The sequence below is a fragment of the Anser brachyrhynchus genome (assembly GCF_964034855.1).
Source record: "Anser brachyrhynchus genome assembly, chromosome: 1".
In the NCBI taxonomy this organism is placed as follows: domain Eukaryota; kingdom Metazoa; phylum Chordata; class Aves; order Anseriformes; family Anatidae; genus Anser; species Anser brachyrhynchus.
Genome location: NC_137694.1, coordinates 71,673,014 through 71,693,157, shown reverse-complemented (window position 1 = coordinate 71,693,157; position 20,144 = coordinate 71,673,014). Strand labels below are relative to the sequence as shown.

Genomic DNA, 20,144 nt, shown 5'->3' with positions numbered 1-20,144 from the left:
AAAATCTGTTTCCTCTCACTTCTTTCCCTAACTTTTAGCCTACTACAATTTCTTAAATGAAACCTGTGCTTTTGTGGGTTCCTGTCTTTTTGACTGAAGTCTCTGTCAACGATTGTGCATTTAAAAGTGAATTATCGTCAAGTGTTTTTTCCCTCTTCTGACCCACCGTGCCAGTTACTTCCTCTTTGAAATATTGCCCTCACAAAATGGAGGCACAAACACATCCTTGCATGAAAACAAAGGGATTTAAGTTGCTGGTGTTGGGTTTGGGGAGGGAGGGCGGGAATAAATCTTTGCTACTGTGTGGATTCTCAGAAGTGGTGGGGTTGTTCAGATGTGAGATGGTTGAGGGGGCCAGAGTATAGATAGTGTGCTATATTAAGCATCATTGTACACTTAACATTTTCATCACGTGAGATTAATTAGTGGGTGATTTCTTGAAGTAAAAGGCAAGTTTAAATTTTTTCCTCATTTTATGTAAGGTGTTGGTGGAGCCAAGGTATCAGTAGGATAGGATGGGGGTGAAAGTGGTTTTAGCCCAATACTCATCAGTACACAAAAGGGATTCAGTCTCTGTATTTTGCTTAATATGGCAGATTACAAACCAAGTACTTCCTTGCTACTTGTGGATAGTCTATTATAGTCAAAATAAGAATGACTTCACTTTTCTCATAAATATGAGAAAAAGTCTTTGGATATGAGTATAATAGTCCTTATGCTAAAATTGAATTTGTGTAATACTAAACACTACACATGTTCATATGTTTAGTATTACACATGTATTAGTGTATATTAAAAGAACTATTTTCAAAACTTAATTAAATAGGTAAGTTTCTCTAAAGCATGTCAAATAAGCTTTTTGTGTGTGTGTGCAAGCAAATTCAGTGTGTATATTCATCCATGTGCTTTGACCACTTTGATTCAGGAATGATATTTACATTTAATGCCTCTTCCCCCCCCGCCCCCCCCCATTTTTTCAGCCTTCTCATTAATGTGACAGTTTCTGGAGAGTGTCTGTGATACGGGCAGCTCGCCAGTCACACTGGTATTATTTACTATAAAGCCACTGAGGAGCAGATAGGTTGCAGCCTCCCTAAGAGCTGTTAGCTGGTTGCATTGTGCCATGCTGCATTAAAGCAAGCATAAAAAAATAGTATGGAGTGGGACAGTGCAAAAAGAGGCTGAATCCCCTCTCTTGGAGTGCAAGGGAAAAGATCTGTGCCAAAGTCCTAGGTATAATAAATATATCTTAACATACTGGTGTCAACTATTCTGTAAGTACATTTCCATTCCATGTGTAATAGTGAAATAAGGTCATGTCTCCGGTCGCAAACTTAACGCACCATCTACTTACTCTGTTGTCTGTTCAAAACAGCCTCAGCGTAACTTAAGGGGGGGGTGCAAGAGTTCTGCTGGTGAGAGTTTAAGTGGTATTTCATTAAATGTTGGTATTTTGCTCAGAGCTATTGCTGTCCTGCTTTACATTCTCATCTGTGGGACATTTTCTCTTGAAATGAAGCCAGAATGTGCTCATTTGCACAGAGCTGTGTACAAATGCCTTTTCCTCCCTTGAGTCTTAGTTATCAAAGTTTGGAATCTACTGTGCCTAATTTATATCTGATTATTATTTTTTTTCATTTAACACTAGACTAGTTCAAATGTCAGTCTTGAAACACAGGGATAAGAAATTTTTCTTTCACCAGAAATGTAATAAATGACCTTAAAATAGTGCCTTATGTCACGTTTATACTCAACTTCAATTCTTGATTGTTTACTTTTTCTTACAAAAGGAATAAATACTCTCTGAACCTTCAACGATCAGAGGGCTGGAAGACTCTCATGTTCATGTGTTTTCTTTTTCTGTTCTACTTTTTCTTTGCAGTGTTATTTTAGATCTTGCCTACATTATCCTTAGAATAATTCTCTTCACTAAGTTGCATAGTGGCTGAGGAGAGGCTGCTCCACCTGTGAAGCTTTCCTGCAGTTCAACAGATACTTAAAGCAAGGGCTGCTGCTGGAGGAGCCAGGTCCTGTTCTCCTGGGCTGTTCCCTCCCTGGTGCTGGCACAAATCACTATTGCAATATAAACCAAGGAATGAAGATTCACTATTTTAAAAGTGCTCGTTTACACTGGGTTAAAGGCCATGATTTTACTTATACTTTGTGTCAAAGCAGATCATTTCATACGAGGTCAGATTTGGAGTTTGTTGGTCTTTTCTTTGTTTCCTTTTGTTTCAACAGTGAGCCTCCAAAACAAGACTTTGGATTTCTTTGTATTTTAAGATAACTTTTTCAGAAGTTAAATAGCTGGTTTTGTTCATCAAGTCATAATGGATCATCAGTACTTTTGCATGTTAGAAAGCAGTAAGACAAGTGACAATAACAACATTTTTTTCCCTACTTTATCCTTTAACTATGTGCCTCCATGCCTGTGAAGTAAAAACCAGGCCCACTTAATAATGGGCAGTAACGTACAAAAGTAAAAAGAGAAAAAGAAAGCTTGAATTGATTCTTTGCTCTTCCTCTGTAGAAAGCAGCTCGTTGCTCTAGCCCCAGAGAGCTCTGCTATTCTGAAGTATCATGGAGGGATTTGGCATGACATACTTGCCCTCAAGCATGTTCTTGTTGCATAGTTAATCACATAATTTGAAAGTGATGCTGTAGCTATTGAATTTTTAAAACCTATATGGAGGGGTTTGTACTGAACTACTTCTCTCCCTCTACTGTGGGATAATCACCATAGATAATCACCAACATAGAAAGCTGTTTAATCTGTGTTGAGAAACATGTTCCTCAAGTGAAATCATTTATAGGCCTTTGACAGATCTCTGGTTAGTTTTAGTTTGGGATGTTGGATATTTTGGGTTCCTAGGGGTTGTTTGTGTAAATATAGATGTGCATGTGTGTGTGTATATATATGTGTGTGTGAGATTATATATATATATAAGCATTTTTAATATTTGGAGTAGGTTAGATAAAACATTGCAGGATGTTGATCTACAGAAATAGATATTGTTCCCTGCACTAAAGCAGATGGGACAAGACTTCTTAGCTTATCTAGTTTTGGCTTTGTTTTGACATTGGTGGAAATAAACCTTGTTACTAGCTAGACACGTGTCTTCCTTGTAGAAGATTTAATGAAAGGCTTCCTTTTAAGAGGTTACTTCACAAGTAAATGCTACTATTGTCAAGAGAAATCTGCAATATGGGGACTCTTTGGTTCTTGGATATTCAGTTTTAATAGTCTTCAACATGCCTAAAATAAAAGGCCCTTTCTGGAAGCTGCAAACTCTTTGTGCTATCCTAGTAGAGAAAACATCTCTGACATCTCAGGCTGCAGCTCCATGTGTGTTGTAGGAGCAGATGTGAAGCTTGAAGGGCCGCTGGTCATCGCACCAGCAGCATGGCAGGGACAGTTCTGCAACAGGGGGCTGTTGTATGAGGCAGGCCTTGCTGACCTTGCCTGGCATTCCTCTTAGAGCAGGTCCTGCTTTCTCCCCTCCTTACTTCTTTCCTTCCTTACGTTGCTCGTGCTGGTGATCTGGTGGATCTCCGCTGGCAGGTGAAGTTACTAACAGCAGAGAACTAAAGCAGGGAGAGTAGACGGACTTGGTTCTGGGCTGTTGTTCGTGGAGGGGGTCTTAGGAGTACCTCTGAGGATGGGACTGCCTGGTCAGGAGCACAGAAGGTGACATGGGGGAGGAAGACACTAGGTGGCTGTGGCCTGTAGGAGTTGCTCAGCTGGTAGCTTTTACTGGCATGTAAAAAAACTCAGTGGCTGTATGCTGAAGCACATAAACAGAACTCCAGGGATTGCTTTGGTGTCTCTGCTTCTGGGAATAGTGAAGTCAAAAAAAAAAAAAGGTTATTTGAAGAACATCTTTAACCACTACAAACTTTTATTCAATGGCTCTCTCTTCCTTTTTGGTGAATCAAAAAAAAAAAAGTCACAAAGTTGACTTTTGATTGTCTACTTCCTCGAATGCAAATAAGCAGCAATTGCATAGTTCTTTTCCGATGCCTTTGAAAGAAAGCCCTTTCTGCAAAGGAGGCACAATCTGATGTATGAGCATCAGTTCGGTGCTCAGCTGAACTGCTAATCCTTGTGCGGAGTAGATGCCTGGAATGCAGTTCAGAAGTGTTTTAGATTCATCATTTCTTAATAGAGGGATCAGACTGCCTTAGGTTTGCTTTTTGGCTACATCTAGCTAACTTGCACCTCATGTAGGATTTGGAAAAGAAAAAATAAAAAGTACGTTGCTTTTTCTCCTTAAATGAGCATTTGATTCCTATCAAAATGACATTTGTTGCCTTGAAATTGTATAACTGTGTTGTATTAAAGTGAGGCAATCGCTGAAGAACTGCAGGTTTAAAGGGTATTTGCTCTGAAAGCTTGCAGAAGGCAAAATTTCTCTGGCCTGTGCTAGCAAAGTGCTTGGCTTTGGCCCTACCTGTAGGATTAGTGCCATGGGGATTATTATTTGCTTTTTATTCACAGACTGTACCTAGGGTTTGTGTAGCTCATTTAACTGTGCTGATGAGTGGGAGAACATCAAAATGATGCTGAATGCATCTAGAAAACTGAACACAGAGGCTGATGGAGCAAGGTTGCTGTCCTCTCCAAGGCAAAGTGAGACAGTCTGGCTCCTTAGGGTCAAGTTATGCAACGTAGTTTGGGCTGATGTAATAGCTCACTCCTGTCCAGTGAAGGAGAATACACCCCCTCACATTCCTCCTCTGCACGCTGTTCCCCCTGCACTCGTCCTCCTAGTCTGACACTGATCTGACTGTACATAAAGCCCCTTTGCCTTCCTAACCTGGCAGAAAGCTCTTTCTTGTGCCAGGTTAATTTCCTGCTGTTAACACGCTGGCTTGGTTTACTGTCCTGTCAGACCAGTGCCATGGTTGCCACAAGAGAGGGGCAGAGGCAGTGCCTCCCATTTCTGACAAGCACGAGCTGTTAGGAGTGAGCTGATATAACTTTGCGCTGAGGCTTCGCTCCTGTGGCTCTGAAGCCACTGTTGGTACGTGCTGACCCTGTCCCTGTCCCTCTCCACCTTCCCTCTGGGCTGGCTCTAGGACTGGCTGGAGGATGTACTGGGAAATATCAGTGTCTAAGCTGCTATGAAACTACTGTTTCTATGTGTGATACGAGCTTTACCTGTTTTACTCCTAGTGAAACTCAGGTTTTGCATAGGGGTTCGACTCCCTGCTGGCACAAGCCTCGTAGGCATATCCTGGCATCGTGACGTACGTGTATCACTCTTTGTCTCCACTGAATCCTGCTCTGAAATCCAGAGTGAGTCTGTCCCTTTAGGTGAGATCATGCCTTCAATGTCTACTTAATGTTTGCTAGGCAAAATTTGCATAATATTTAGATAGTACTTTTGCCATTTATATTGTCAATCAAACATATATATTGATTGTTTCATGTGAACTGTTTGATTTTTCTGGTCCAGCAAACTCCAGTAAGAAAATTGCATCCAACATTAAGTCTCTAGTGGAATAAAATTAGATTTTTTTTTGGCAATGACTACTGTGGTTTTGGATATCAAACTCTTATTAATTCTTTTTTTTTGTTTTTAAAGTCATTGGGTAGCCTGATCGTTCTTGGCTATTTTCTTCTATTCCTCCTTCTCTCAAGTGATTGCACAACTTGACATTAAAATCAATAATTCCTCATTGATAATTGCTCTCAGGCTATGACATCAGGATGTTCTGGAAATATAAATCCATAGTGCTGATAGCAGACTATATGATTTCATTCTGGGAGCTGGCCAGTACAGTTGGGCTCGCTGATGTACAGGATGCAAGGGAGAAGATGATACAACACCAGTGTGCACGTATGCCTAATGCATTCACTGTTTTCTAGGGACTTGCTGTGTTACGAGAGCATGTCCTTAATTCAGGTGTTCTGTGATAAAAATGGAGCATCTCCTTGCTATTAATTGTTTGAATATTCTGTTGTTCTCATACAGCTTTCCTCATTCCTGCCTCTGAATATTTGTTGTGGCTGGCAGAGTGAATTAATTGCTTATGAAAGTATTGCTGCAGGGATTAGTCTGCCATAAGTATTCTACTTCTTGCCCTTCAGGAATTCCTGATGGTCCAATATGTGGGTTTTGGAGGCCTGGTGCAGACCTGTGTTCAGGGCAGCGCTCTGCTCTGAAGCAGATGTGTTCAAAAGGATTATCAGGAACATTCTTCATTTGCACGTGGGTGGAGTGGGTTCAGTGCTCGAGTGAGAGAGACCACTGCGGGCTGCTCCAGAAGTTAGGAATTGCAATTAGGTTCTGGAACAGCCAACCACAGGATGCTGATGGGGCCAAGAATTTAACAGGGTTCAAAAAGGGATTGGATGTTTGCTTAGGGGTTAGGAATAGAGGGAGTTGTCAGAATAAATGATTACCAAACATTTTGGAGGGAGTATCAAACCTTATGTTTTTGTGTCTGAACAAGTTTCTAGGTATCAGGCTGGGTTGTACTGCCTTGGCTGATTATGGTGCTCTTCATCTCGCAGAGGAGAGGCAGGACTAGTCAGACCTCTAGGCAGCACACTGCTTTGGCAGTTGTGTGGTCAGAGAACTATCCCCAAACCGTCTGGGGACTGGGAATGTCACATCAGTAGGTTTGGCTTGCAGTGTGGTGTCCTCTTGATTTGGAGCACTTTCGAGGCATGGAGGCAGGCTGCCTTGTGGCGAGGGGAGGTCCTCGTAGTTTGTACCTCCACCAGTAGTTCTGTTCCCACATGAACTCCCAGAATGCCTTTGTGAGGGGTAATGTATGTTAGGACTTGACATTTATGCTGTGCAAAGCTGTGTCAGGGTACTCAAGCCAAACCAGTGAAGCAGAATCATTCTTGGCTAAAAAAGTTACTGAGTGCATCCCTGAGTTTGGGCTGTACAGCTCCTCAGAGTGAAGTGTGTATCTTCTGCATGAGACTATATAGGGCTGTGTAGCTGTGCCTGCTCATTCAAAACTGATTAGTATCTCTTCACAAAGCTTTTTATTTTAAAATGTGTTTAGTTCACGTTCACATTGTACACACCTCAAGCATTGAAGCGATCCTTGGGGAGCAGTGGTATGAGCACAGCAGGTTTCATCTCCTGATGTTCCAGCTGGCTTGCCAAATTCAGTTTGAGCTTAGAGCTGGTTGAAGGCAGCGCTGCTGCACTCGTTTTCACTACTCCCTTGTGTTATCCTTGCCTCTCATGCAGGCAGACAGGGAGCTGAGCCAGATGAAAACTTAACCCTACCCTCTCTAAAAATAACACTAGTTTTTCTTAATTGCAGTTTCCTGATCTAGCTCTCCATCTAGCAGCTATAGGAGTGCCAGTGACAATGTAAAGGAGAGGTCAATCAATGTGATGGCTTAACCCGTATGCTTAGATACTGTATTTCTTCCTGCAATCCTAAAATCAGATGCAAAACAGAAAAGGAGTGTGTCCCCCCCCGCCCCCTTTTTCTTTTTTTTTGTTAGAAAAAGGAAACTTTCAGTCTTTGAGCTTAGGCCTCTGAATTGTCTTCATCTGCAAGAGTTTATTTTTCTGCCAATTTTAAAATAAAAGGAAATTGATAAAAATGCTGCCTGAACTTTAATGTTATCCCATGGGTTAATTCCAGTGCTTTTGGATAAAAATGGAAAGGAGAGAATTTTCTTCCTCTTCCTATGTTTCCTGCCAAAACCTCTTGCAAACAAGGGTAGTGATATGTCTAGGAACACTCATTAGTGTTCTCCTTCTCTAGAAGCAGCATAACTTTTTTTATATATTTAAATGGTAGGATCTTATGCTGTGCTTCTATCATTTTTTTTCAGATGTTTAAGAAATGACAACAGGGTGGAAAGAAACTTTCAAGATTTCAGTATATACAGCACCATGGATGAAGGAAACCTTGCAGCTTATGGTCTAATGATTGCTGAGAAGCTGACATTTGTCTGGAGGGAAAGTTGTTGTTGTTCTTCTAGCGTTTTTTTGAGAGGTAGGGGTGGGTGGTGTGACATGAATGAAAGACAGCATTTCCTCTAATAAAGCATGCTTAATAAAATGTAACTTGTTTGCTTGCATTGTAATTTTTGTGCTTCAGCCATAGCTGAGATGTAGTTAGCTTCTCTAGAGCGAGTTTTTTTTATGCACTGTGCTTTCCTGTGTTTTGGACTGATCTGTCATTGATCAGGTGAAGGTTAGTTAACATCTGAGCTGCAAACTGCTTGTTGTCTTGCGGGGTCCCTACTGAGCAGAATATAATAGAGATCACGCCTCCCTCTTATGGGACCCTTGCTGTAAAACCTGAAGGATGCACCCTGCTGCAAACCTAATGCATCAACCCACATTCCACATGGTTCAGACAGGACAGACAATTTAAAACATGCCATTGTAATCGAACAAACTATTTCAGAGAGATGCGGTAGCTATTTTAAAACATATAAAGGCTGGCTTTCCTCTCTTCAAATGGTACTGAGACATCAGGGTATTCTGGTCTCAAAACTTGTGGATCCTTCAAAACATGTTTTATTTTATTGGCCAAGTAGAAAAGTGAGTGTATTCCTAAAGACTAAAGGTGGGGCAGTTGGAGATAAATGGTTATGAAGTTTAGAGTGCTCAAGGGGGTGGGGGTTGGGATAAGTAAGACAAAAGGGGTGGCTTTCTGACCTAGAGCTTGGGATCCTTTCAGGAAAGAGGAGCTGGGGGGGGCTTCATACCCCTAGCTTGGGTGAGGGGAGGGCAATGGTGCTACTGGTTTTAAATACAAGCTCAGCGTGATGGCTGAAGAAAGTGGGTTTCAGTGACAGATGCCGCACTAGTGGGGTGGTAGTAGCTAGTTCTGCGTGACGTCGGGGAGCGGTTTTGCATGCTGTAACTCTGGATTGTAGTCATGCCTAATTTTTAAGAAATTACGTCAGCATCACAGGAATTGGAAGTTGGAACACCTGTGTTTACTTACCTTGGTTATCTCTAAATAAAGATGTTGTGGATTGAAGTATTCTGGAGGAGTGACAGCTGTCTTTATCAGCCTCGAGCGATGAAGAGTTGCATGCTAACCACAAAAATTGCAGCTTAGGAATTTTGCTTTTTATACAAAAAAAAATCAAAAGGCAAATGAAGTATGTGAAGAACATATGTTTTCAAGTTCTCTGCAGCCAGGATGTCTAGAAGTACAGTGGATAGTCCTGTAACTTTGCTAATGCAGTAAGAAAAAAGAAAAAGAAAACATTAAGCATTGTGAAACTTAGAGAGCAATTGTGGGAGTAGCACTGAGTCTAAGCACGTGGGGTGCGTGCATACATTCACACATACAACAGTAATTACAATAGCCTAAAATTCATGTCCCAACCACAACGATGTTACTCCATTTTTCAGTAACTAAGAAAGGAATTTGGCCCTGTGAATGAATTTAAAACACTCTGTTAGACTGACTGATCCAGAAGCATTCCTTCATGTTATAGGAAACATGTGCATTTTATGTTCACAGACAACGATTGCCATATATCGGAACATGAACAGAGTATTCCTTGCTAGTCTTGCTTCTCTAAGTCAGAGTAGACTTGACTAGTTTATATTAACCAAGTGGCCTTAAGAGAGATGTAGTGCAAGCACTGAGTTAGGGCTGGCAATAAGTAAAAATTCTGTGCTGGTAGGGATTCTTTGTAGTTCTGTCAAAAGGGCATGGGATGAGCCCGCTTCAAAGGGGTAATGTGCAGAGTAGTTTTATAATACCTGCTATTACCAAAGAAGATTACGTCTGCATTGTTTACAAGACAGCAGTGCCCTTGGGAAGCCCAATTTCTGTCTTTGCCTGTGGCTCAGGATCACAGAATTGCTGAGGCTGGGGAGCATCTCTGGATGTCCAATTTCTCTGCTCAGAGACGGGTCACTCAGAGCAGGTTGCCCAGGGCCACGTCCAGTTATGTTCTGAGTACCTCCAAGGGTGAAGACTCCGCAGTCTTTCTTGGTAACCTGTTCCAGGGTTTGATCACCTTCACAATAAAAATACAAAACAAAATAAACCTTTGTGTGGAATTTTCAGTATTCAGTTTGTCTGTTCCCTTCTGTCCTTTCAGTCCTGAGAGGAGTCCGACTCCGTCTTCTTAAGGTATTTATAGATCAGATTCCTCCCCGAGCCTCCTCTTCCTGAGGCTGAACAGTCCCAGCTCTCAGCCTGTCCTTGCATGGCAGATCTCGGTGGTTCTACGCTGGACTTGTGCCACTGTGTCCATGTCTCTCTCATACTGGGAAGCCCAGCACTGGATGCAGTACTTCAGAGGTGGCTTTGCTAGCGCTGAGAGTAAGGACCACTTCCATCAGCCTGCTGGCTATTCTTTCTAATGCAGCCCAGGATGCTCTTGGCCTTACTTGCTGCAAAGGTGCTCTGCTGGCTCGCATTCAACTTGTTGTCTGCAAGGATGCCTAAGTCCTTCTCTGCAAAGCTGCTTTCCAGTCAGTCAGCCAACTGTGTGTACTGGTACATGGGCTGGTTGCTCCCTAGGTGCAGGACTTTTCATTTCCTGGTGTTGGACCACAAGAAATTCCCATCGGCACACTTCTGCAGTCTATCAAGGTTTCTCTAAATGGCAGTGCAATCCTCTGGTGTTATCAGCCACTCCTCCTAGTCTTGTATAATTTGAATATTTGCAGAGGGTGCACTCTGTCCCATAATCTAGGCCAGTAATAAACGTGTTGTTAAACGGTCTTGGCTCCAGTATCGATATCTGGGGTAGCACCACTAGTGCCTGGCCTCCAGGTGGGCTTCTTGCTGTTCATCGCCACCCTGCAAGCCCTGCACTTCAGCCATTTGCAGGTTGTATGAGGTTAAAATCTGAATCAGTAAATTGGACCTATTGAACTATTGCTAGTTCAAAAATCCAGATAACTATTGCTGGAAAGAAGAGATTAAAAATAGAGAATAATGGAAAAAACAGAGAAAGCTGCAAAAGAACAGGGAGAGCGAGGGAGGTACATGACCACAGTTTTGGGTAGAAGTCCTGCTAGTTGGCTGTAGCTAAGCTTTTCCTTTGTCCACAGTCTTTGGAAGTCTGGACTGCTTTTTTATTTTTATTTTTAAAGGAAAATAAGTCAAAATGATAGGAACAGTTCGCAATCTGGGTTTGAGATCTGAAAAAGCTGTTTAGAAAATCTGAGTCCTTCTGTGTCTCAGTTTCACAAGGACAACTGGCTGAAATCAATGTACTGAATTCCAGCCCTTCTTGTCCCCGCAGGGGAAGATCTTGCCTTTGATTAATGTTGATTAATACAACTTTTTCTCTCTTGAGTATGGGAAATGATCCTGTACTTAATTATTAGGTATTGTGAACCTCAAGGTTATGCATGTTATGTACACATTTATCTTGGCTTGTTCTGGTTAAATTGATACTAATTGGTTTTGTGGAAAGCAAAGCTTCTGATAAGAGGTCTTGTTATCAGTGTTCCTGCTAAGCTAATTAAGCCCCTGAGACAGCATTGCTATATGGTGTTTTTCTTCCTGCCATGAAAGAAAGTGTTTGTTTTGTTCATAGGCATATGAATTCCTGTATTGTAACAAGAGAAGTGATAGTTGCACCGGGGGTTTATCTTGCTGGGAGGGCAGCTCTAGCAGATTCTGCAGTTGATCTATCTGCTGAAACAAAACAGCCAGAGACTGCCGAAGAGGTGTTAGTAGGCCAAATGCCACTACAATTAGATGGTTAATTGATGGTCAAGGTCATTTGGGTGTTTGTGTCCCTGTCAGTATTTCTGTGACCAAACATCTCATCTCCAGATGTTAGAGATACTTTTGCAGGTGTCATAAATTAAAGAAGGAAACAATTCAACCCCCAAATGAGCAATGCTGTGAATATCACCTGATCTTCCTATGGAGATATGGCCTTAGGCATCAGCCAACCATTGTTTCACTTTTAGTACAGTAAAGCAACCACCAATGCAGTAGCATTGGATGTGTTTCTATAACTTCAAAATATTCTCCTCTTTCCACCCCAGCTATGACCACTGAATTAAGTTGTTTCAGTGCAAATGCTTGTCATGAATTTGGTGCTAAAATTCTACTTTGTATATTCTGGAAAACCACTCTTCTGTTTGATTGCTATTTAAGGCTGGCATGTGTTGTTTATGTGTAGTTCTTTTTATGCATGCTTTCCTGGGGTGATGTTATGTGTTCAGTTACAGATTGGCAGTGTCATTTCTATGTGAAGCCTCAGTGCATCTTGATGTCTGTTCAGTCATGAAAAGAGATAGGGCAATCTGTTGCAGTAGTGATGTAGTATTTATTAGTCATTCAAGGCAAGAGGAGACTTTCCATTCATTTAGATAGTTCTCTTATTGGCACCCTCTCTCACTTTTCAATGAGTAGCACATGAATTTATCTACTAGACCTTTCTTTGCAAAGTATGCATTTGCCAGCTGAGCTAATGACTTTGTTTTAAATTACTATTAATATTTTGACGTTTTGAGAGAATTGTTATGTAAAGAGCAAGCAAGACCTTGAACTTCCCAAACATCCTTTTAAAAGATAAGCATCCTTCAATTAGAAACTCTGATTTAAAATGTGTTACTTGCTGTTAAAAGTGTATTTGAGAGCATGCACGGGATGCCTTTGTGGTTTGTTTAAGAACATGATTCTTGCCTGACCTTGATTACAGCTGTTACCTGTGCTCTGTGCCTACTTGTTGAGGATGCTGAAATAGTGATGAACTTCAAAGGGAGCAGGCAAGGCTTTTAAAAAATGGGGCTATGACTTGAGGAAATGTCGTGTTTGTTAACATTTTCTATCTGTAATAGAAAACAGTAGTAAGAAAGCATAAAAACCAGAATTACACAAGTGATGAGTTTGCTGCTTTGTAAGAGCATGTTGCAGGTTGTCCTGTGGCAGCAGGTCTCACTGATGTTTGTGAGTTTGCAGGAGCAGCTGGAGCCAAGTGATATTAGCTGCACCCACTGGGAAGCGGAGAGGTTGAAAAATTAAAGGGTAGGTTGTCTGACCTGTTGGGATTCCTATGCTTTGTTTTAATGAAAGTCATGATCTTTCTGTCTTCTAGTGGACTTCTCTAAGTGATGGTGGCAGGGAGTAATTTTCTGTTGAGATTTTCCTCAGTATTTCTAAAGCTCTAGCACAGTTGGTATGTGTTAATGATGACATTTGAAAGTAATTTTTTCTTCACTTGCTTTCTGAAGGTAATTGACCTTTGTTCTGTCACATATAAGCTAGAAAGATGTTATTTTTACAAGCTGTTCTGAACAGCTGCAACCTTTTCATGAACATCAGAGGAGGTTTTAGGGCTAGTTTCCTAGAAAATCGGGAGTCTGTAGGTTGATGCTACCAGAACATCTCTTTCCAACTACAACAGACTTTTTTCCTTCTGGAAAGCTCTGTAAATTGATTTTTCTTCCTCCCTGTTGACCTGAGGAAGAGCATAGTCATAGATGCAGTATATCCATCCTCGTGTAAGCTGCAGTTTCTGTAGATCTCTTCCTCATCAGCGGAGTTGTAGATACAGCCATCACAGGCCAAAAAGTGGCTCTTTTCTTGCTTCCTTCACTACTTGGCATTTCAGGGCTATTAGCTGATCCTTCCTTAACTCTTACTCAACCCTTCTGTTTTTGTCAAAGTCTTCTCTCCTTGTTTTAACAGTTTGTCCATGACTTCCACATTAGTGGAGCAAACAATTATGAATTCTGTTCAGTGCTCTTTGCCTAAAGACACAGGTTGGTCCCCTTTTGGTAAATGTCAACCTGAGTAAAATGACAGGAGAGTGGGAGACGAAAAAGATCATCTGCCTTCTTTTGCTCCAGAAAGCTGGCTGCTTTTGAGGAGAGGACAGAAGAGATAGGGAGGGGAAAAGAGGAAAAAATCTGAGGTGCTTTATCAGATGAGGGTGAGTGCCAGAAGCGTAAGACAGCATAGATGCCAAATTTAAGCAAATATTGCTGAGTCTTCATGGATGCTGTTGCTGCAAGGAGAGGATACATTTGCTTGTAAACAACTGCGCCTGCTCACAAACTTTTAAGCATGCTAAGGAAGATTAACCTGTTCACAAAGGAGAAGATAAACGTCAAAAATCCATAGTTCTGAACTTCTGAATTGTTTTTTGCATGTACTTTGTGTACATTTTGTACACTTCCTTTTCCTTTTCCTTTTCCTTTTCCTTTTCCTTTTCCTTTTCCTTTTCCTTTTCCTTTTCCTTTTCCTTTTCCTTTTCCTTTTCCTTTTCCTTTTCCTTTTCCTTTTCCTTTCCCTTTTCCTTTTCCTTTTCCTTTCCCTTTTCCTTTTCCTTTTCCTTTTCCTTTTCCTTTTTTGCTTCTCCACAGTATCAGCTTTTTATTGTTTGTGGAGAGACAAACAGACTCTTGTTCCAGAGTATGGGGGGAGGAGGGAAGAAACGTGTAAGCGCAGTGGAATGTCCTTTTTACTGCCCTTCTCTGGCTCCAGGTCTAAGACGTGGGGATTTTAACATATAAGGAGCAGCAAAGTGTCAGAAAACAAGCGACAATGAAAACAAAATACAGCCAGTAACCTTGGGGCTCTGAAACTGAGCAAATGTTTATCAGAGTAAGATTCTGCTGGACATCATTGAATAAGAATGAGTTGATGTCACACTTGGCAGGAACGGGAGCTTGTTTTTTTCCATGCAAACAGCACAACATGGCAAGGGGAAAGGAGAGGGAAGAGTGGGAAGGAGGGGAGGGGGAAGAAGGAGAGAGCTGCTTGCTATATATCGAACGAATAAAAATATATAAAGGCATGGTTTGTTTTGTTGGAAGGAGTCTCAGTGCTAGGACATAAATAGACAAAGGTTAAGGATGCTTCAGGGCTCCTCCTACACTGCAGCTCTGAAGAGCTGTATACAGATTCCTGACAGCTATTGCGTAATTTGCTTTGACTTGCTCCCAGTAGAGTGTACTGTGGGCTCATTCCTGCGGTCCTTATTCAACAAAACCTCATTTGGCTTTAATGGGAATTTTTACTTGAATAAAGAAGTTCAGCTTTTGTGACCTCCGGTAGTTTCATTGCCTAGCCAATGAATAGGAGGATCTCCCCTCACCCCCCCCTCACCCCTGTGTACTCTGCTTTTAAAGCTTCATGGTATTTCATATTTCAAGTAATGCAAAATACTAACTGCAGAAAGAGAGACTTGCCTCAGGCAGGCAACGGAGAAGCAAAAGCTGCTTTCTAACAGGTAGCATCTGAAGCTCAGATGTAACTACCAGTATCCGAATTTAGAAGTGAGCAGTGTTAGAAAGCACCTCAGAAAAGGTGTAGATAAAATGAAGGAGTGCTGTGATAGAGCAGATTTTTCTAATGAATTCTGGGAGTCCACTCTCCTAAAAACAAATGAAAGCATAGGAAATGGTTAACAGCTTCTGATCTAAGAGCTGTCTGTACCGGAACGAACACCTTCTGGCTGTCAGCTCCTGTACAAATGCTCTCGGAGAGCACAGAAGTGACACTGCTTCTTTTATTATTTTTGTTAATGTATAACTGGGTCATATATATATATATTATGTATATATAGCTTTCTGTAACAAATGTAGGAGTTGTGGGATGTTGCTCTGTTTGTGCTTGTGTGTTCTTGTTCAGAGCCACCATTTGCAAAGTGACACAAATTAAACCCTCTGGTCAAGAGCTCTGCTGTATTGGAATAAGCGTCAGTCTGGACATTATAACGGTGTGTATGTGCGGGGGCATTTGTGTCCTGTCAGCCTCCCTTCCCTCGTCCCCACCATGTATATAAGCTGTTAAGACCAGCCTTCCTTACAGCTACCCAAATATCTATGAGGTATTTCTTTGATTAGCAAGCAGCCTTTCAGGATATCAAGCACATGTGGAAAACTGGGCCATTATTTTTCATAATATAAAGACAATTAAACACTGGACTGTTGTGGGGGCAGCCAGCACAAACTTTACAAATCAATTTGATAATGTAACTTACATTTAGTGGGCTCTCATGGCAAGGCTTTTAGAGCCACTGTTTCAGGGAAGGAGGCAAAGCTTTAAATTTGACCCTTTCGGTACGTGATTCCCTCAGGTGTACGTGATTCTGCGGAAGCTTTTTGATTTGATGACTTCCTGCTAGACCACATTATCTCATTCAAAAAAATCTTGCTAATGCAGCGTACATTGAATAGATTTGAGTGTTCTCATCTGTTGAATGACCTTACTAGACATATGCACGCTTCTGACCTCTCTGACAATGACTCAGCTCTGAGTATGAGCAAAGAGCAGCGCATCTGACTTCGAGGCAGACTGGACAAAGAAAAGCTGTTGTGTCTGTGCCGGAGCCATTTAGGAGTGCAGGCAGCGTAGCAGGGAAGGGGGAACAGTTGGGTTTGCGTGCTCTGCTCCTTTGCTGAAAGCTACCCGTATCAAATGAATCCTTTAACTGCTGCTGCAAGTGCAGTCCTCTCCCAAAACAAAGTCAGAAGAAGAATTAAAAATAATTGCATATTTATTAATTAGAGAGTTGAATGAAAACATTTAAGGTACTAATGTACCTCAGGACTCTCTCATTTCTAGGAGAGTCTTAAGAATTCACCATTCTGGACTTTAAAGCTGCAACATGTTCCAAATATTTTGTACCTTACTTTTAAGGCAGTTGAGAATTTAGATGGTGGTGTATGTTACTAGCACGTCTTCTGTAGAGTTAGTTTTCCTATTCTCTTTCTCCCCCAGTCCAAGAAGAGATGTGTATGTGTCTGCACTGCTGTGGTTTGCTCTCATAATACTTTTAAACTATTCTGTTAGAATGGAGATGTGGATTCAACATGTTGTTACGTATTTATCTTAGTGAAAACAAATGCTCTGTATTGGAACAAGAAATGGTGGGGCTTTTCTGTCATCACCTCTGTGGTTATATTCAAAGATGATCAAAATTCTTCTACAATTTCTCTAAAAACAATAATAATTAAAAAAAAAGTCTGATCCCTTTCTGTATCCCTTTTCTCAACTCTACCTCTGAGCCTGGTTTTATAGTTTGAAAAAGCATTGCTGGGATCATTGCAAAAGTGGGTATATATTTGTGTAGGACCTATACCAAAATAGCGCCTGGAACAGCTACTTTCTGTTAACAGTCACAGCTCTGCACAGCTGTGCTGATACTACCAGTGAGGGTAACATGAACAGATATTAAACATGCAAGGTTTCTTAGTTTCATAACAAATCTCTAAGAAAGTGTAGATTGCATCCTGAAAATGGAAAACCTAATGTCAAAATTAACTTCCAATTGCTGTGAATCAGTGTTAGATGTGGTAATTAGAGGTCTGGATTTATTGTTCTTATGACTTGGGTATTTTGCTGGGCTCGGTATTTTGCTGGGCTCAGTATTTTGTTGGACTGTTTGCTGAAAATGCAGCCGAAGCCACCAAGTCTATGGACTACACAGGAAAAAGATGCTCTAGGGTAAGGGGTTAGTGTAGGTGAGCTGTTCTGCAGTGTCCACCCCTTGTGTAGAGGTGATGGTGAAGTGAGGAAGCTCAGCTCTCTGCTCGGGACCAGAAAGCCATTCTACATTCCATTTCCAAAAGGAGGTAGCCTGCGTGTGTGTGTTGGTGCCACAGAGCTGCTAACTTCTTGCTGCACTTCTGATTTGTGTACCAAGGCTCCAAGTTGCACTGAAAGATCCGTGGAGGGGAGCTTGTAGCACAAAGGCATTGCAGCCACAAGCCTGAGAAAGGATGGCTAGGGTCAAGAGCGGGACACAGCCCTTTGGGAAGGCGGTGGGTGGGAGAGTACTCCAAAGGGGGCACCCCTTTTGGTGCCCGCTCCTTGTTAATTTTCAGGCTGCTTGAGTGCTCTGAGGTGTGGAGCTGCCTCACCCTGCAAATGCTGGTGCAGAGGGGGCAGTTGAGCCTGTTTCTGCTTAAACTGCAGTGGTAAATAGCCGTGGAGCAGCAGTTCTGGCTGTCAGTGCAACGCTGAGCAACCCCTTGTAAGCATCAGGGCTTTATCCTTTCTTAAATCCTGAGCGATCTGTAAGGCAAAACTTCTTAGGTGCTGTGTCACTGGAATTTTGAGGTTCTATCATTTGCAGGAATGTTATAGCTATTAAGAGCTTTAAAGATGCCAAAAGTAGTGAAAAATGACTCTTTCTCACCTCTGTCACTTTAAAAATAGGAACAAACACTGATAAGCGTCTGGGGGGGCACTAATTTTCATTTGTTTTCATGGATAATCTCGAAAACCTAATTTGGAATCAGTTCTACCTTTTTTTTCCTCTCCCTATTTTTATAACAAAGAAGAATATTTGCCTGGCAACAAAACTCTTTGGCATCAGAGCTCATCCCTTCCTGCTATTTTATTTCTTATCTGAAGTCAGAGCCTTCTGCAGAGAATGTAAGAATTAGTTGCTGTCAGCGTCGCAAACAAAGCGGTAGTTTCAGATAGTGAAGAGTGAGAGAATAAATCGTGCTTTATATGAATGTGTAAATCTACATATTAATATAGAATAAAAGCTTTTTAAAGAAAAGTTAACGTAATATATTCCTGTTTTCTTTTTTTTCTGGTGTTCTGACACAGGCCATGGGTTTACCTGTGGATGCTGTACTCTTTGCACCCTGCAGTCCCGTTGTGGCTGCCTCTCCAAGCGTGTTCCTTGGGGTCTGGGGAGGCCAGTGAGTGGTGGTGGACAGAGCTGCAAAATTGGTTTGTTGAGGTGGAGCGACTGAGAAGGAGATGAAATGCAGCCTTTGGATTGTATTGGAAAAACACCCTCCTTTTCTCCTGCTTAAAGGAATTTGGGGCTGCACTTTAAATAAATAAATACCTGTTCAGATAGTTTGTGTAGTTTAACATGAGAACTATGCCGGTCCTTTTCCAGCTCGAACTGAACATCTGGCTCACAGCTCAATGTTTTCAGTCTGTCCTTTTAGTGCAAGTTCTAGTCTTTAACCTGAAAGACAGCTCAGCCAGCGGGATTTCTCCAGCAGGTGTTCTGGTGCTCTCATGGCTCTGAGGGATAGATCAGGTCAGTGTTTCCTCGGGGCAGAAGGCGAGGTGCCCATTCGTGGCTGGTGGGGAAGTCTCCTGTCAGTTGTCTTGCCTGGTGGCTCCGCGTTGCCCAGGCTGCAGGCATGGAATGAAGCAGGCCTGCCACAGGCCACACGCTTGGGACCGAGGATGTGTGCTGCTCCTCTGCTGTGCCAAGAGACCTGAGACTGTGGAGCAAGCCTCGCTTCCTCAAGCACAAAGCGTAGTGGCTGAGTGCCGCGGCTCTGCGCTCCGATTCAGGCCCCTCGTTAGTCATTGCAAAGGCTGCAGTGCCAGAGCCCTCGCCAAGGTTTCTGGCTGGCTCTGTGCACGAGCAGAGTACCCAGTGGAGATGTGTTAATTGAAGTGCTCTTAAATTTCACTTATAGTAAACAAAGTCAGAAGCCTGTTTTCTGTTTTTTTTGTTTGTTTGTTTGTTTTTTTAAAGCTATACCAGATAAAATGCTCAACAAAATGCTAACTGTTCAGTGTCTTCAGTTTTATTTGGCTATTGTGCATATTTTCTAGTGCTATGAGCAAAAGGTTTTGACAGATGTCCCCATGTACCCATTACTTTGACTGGTCTTATTCTGACACTGTATGCATTCATAGCATGCTGTGTTTTTCTGACTTCCTTGTGTCTTTGTGTAGTCAGAGGATGCTGAGAGTTAGTCCCGTGCCTGGTCTGGTCTCATAATGCATGCCAGGCGCTGCCCCAGGCTGTAAACACCTGTCTTTCTCAGGTCATCCTCTGGGATAGGGTGAGCTGAGCTAACAGCCAAGAGGAGGAAGATCATTCCTATAGCTGCATGTTTGGTGCTGCTTCTGAGGCTCATGGCCTCCTTGTGAGCCAGGCTGGTGGGGAACCAAAGGCAGCAAGCTGGTAGCTCTTGGGCAGGTGAGCAGCGTCCTTCGGTGGCAACCACAATGGGTACAAGGAAGGACCCTGCTCTGCCTGGCAAGGAGGGCTGGCAGAACAACAAAATCCATCCCATTTTCAGTGGCAGAGAGTCCTAAGATCAGCTCAGGATTTAGCTCCATGACCATACTTGTTTCAGACAGGGACAGTGCTCTTTTCCCAACTGCTGGAAGGTGTCCCAGCTACAAGGCGTATAGAGGCTGCTAACTCTTGTGATAGCTCTTACCTTGAGGGAGGCGCGAAGGAAGAGTGCAACTCCGCTTACAAAGTGTAA

The 20,144-nt window shown here is 42.2% G+C and overlaps 1 protein-coding gene and 1 long non-coding RNA gene across 4 annotated transcripts in view; both read left to right on the top strand.

The window, feature by feature from the left end:
• BORCS5 (BLOC-1 related complex subunit 5) overlaps positions 1-20,144 on the top strand; it is a 104,909-nt gene that overhangs the window by 46,616 nt on the left and 38,149 nt on the right. The window lies entirely within an intron of this gene.
• On the top strand, positions 278-8,051 carry LOC308185227. The gene is made up of 2 exons (XR_013943212.1): positions 278-5,317; positions 7,817-8,051. It is a non-coding gene; the product is annotated as an uncharacterized lncRNA (long non-coding RNA).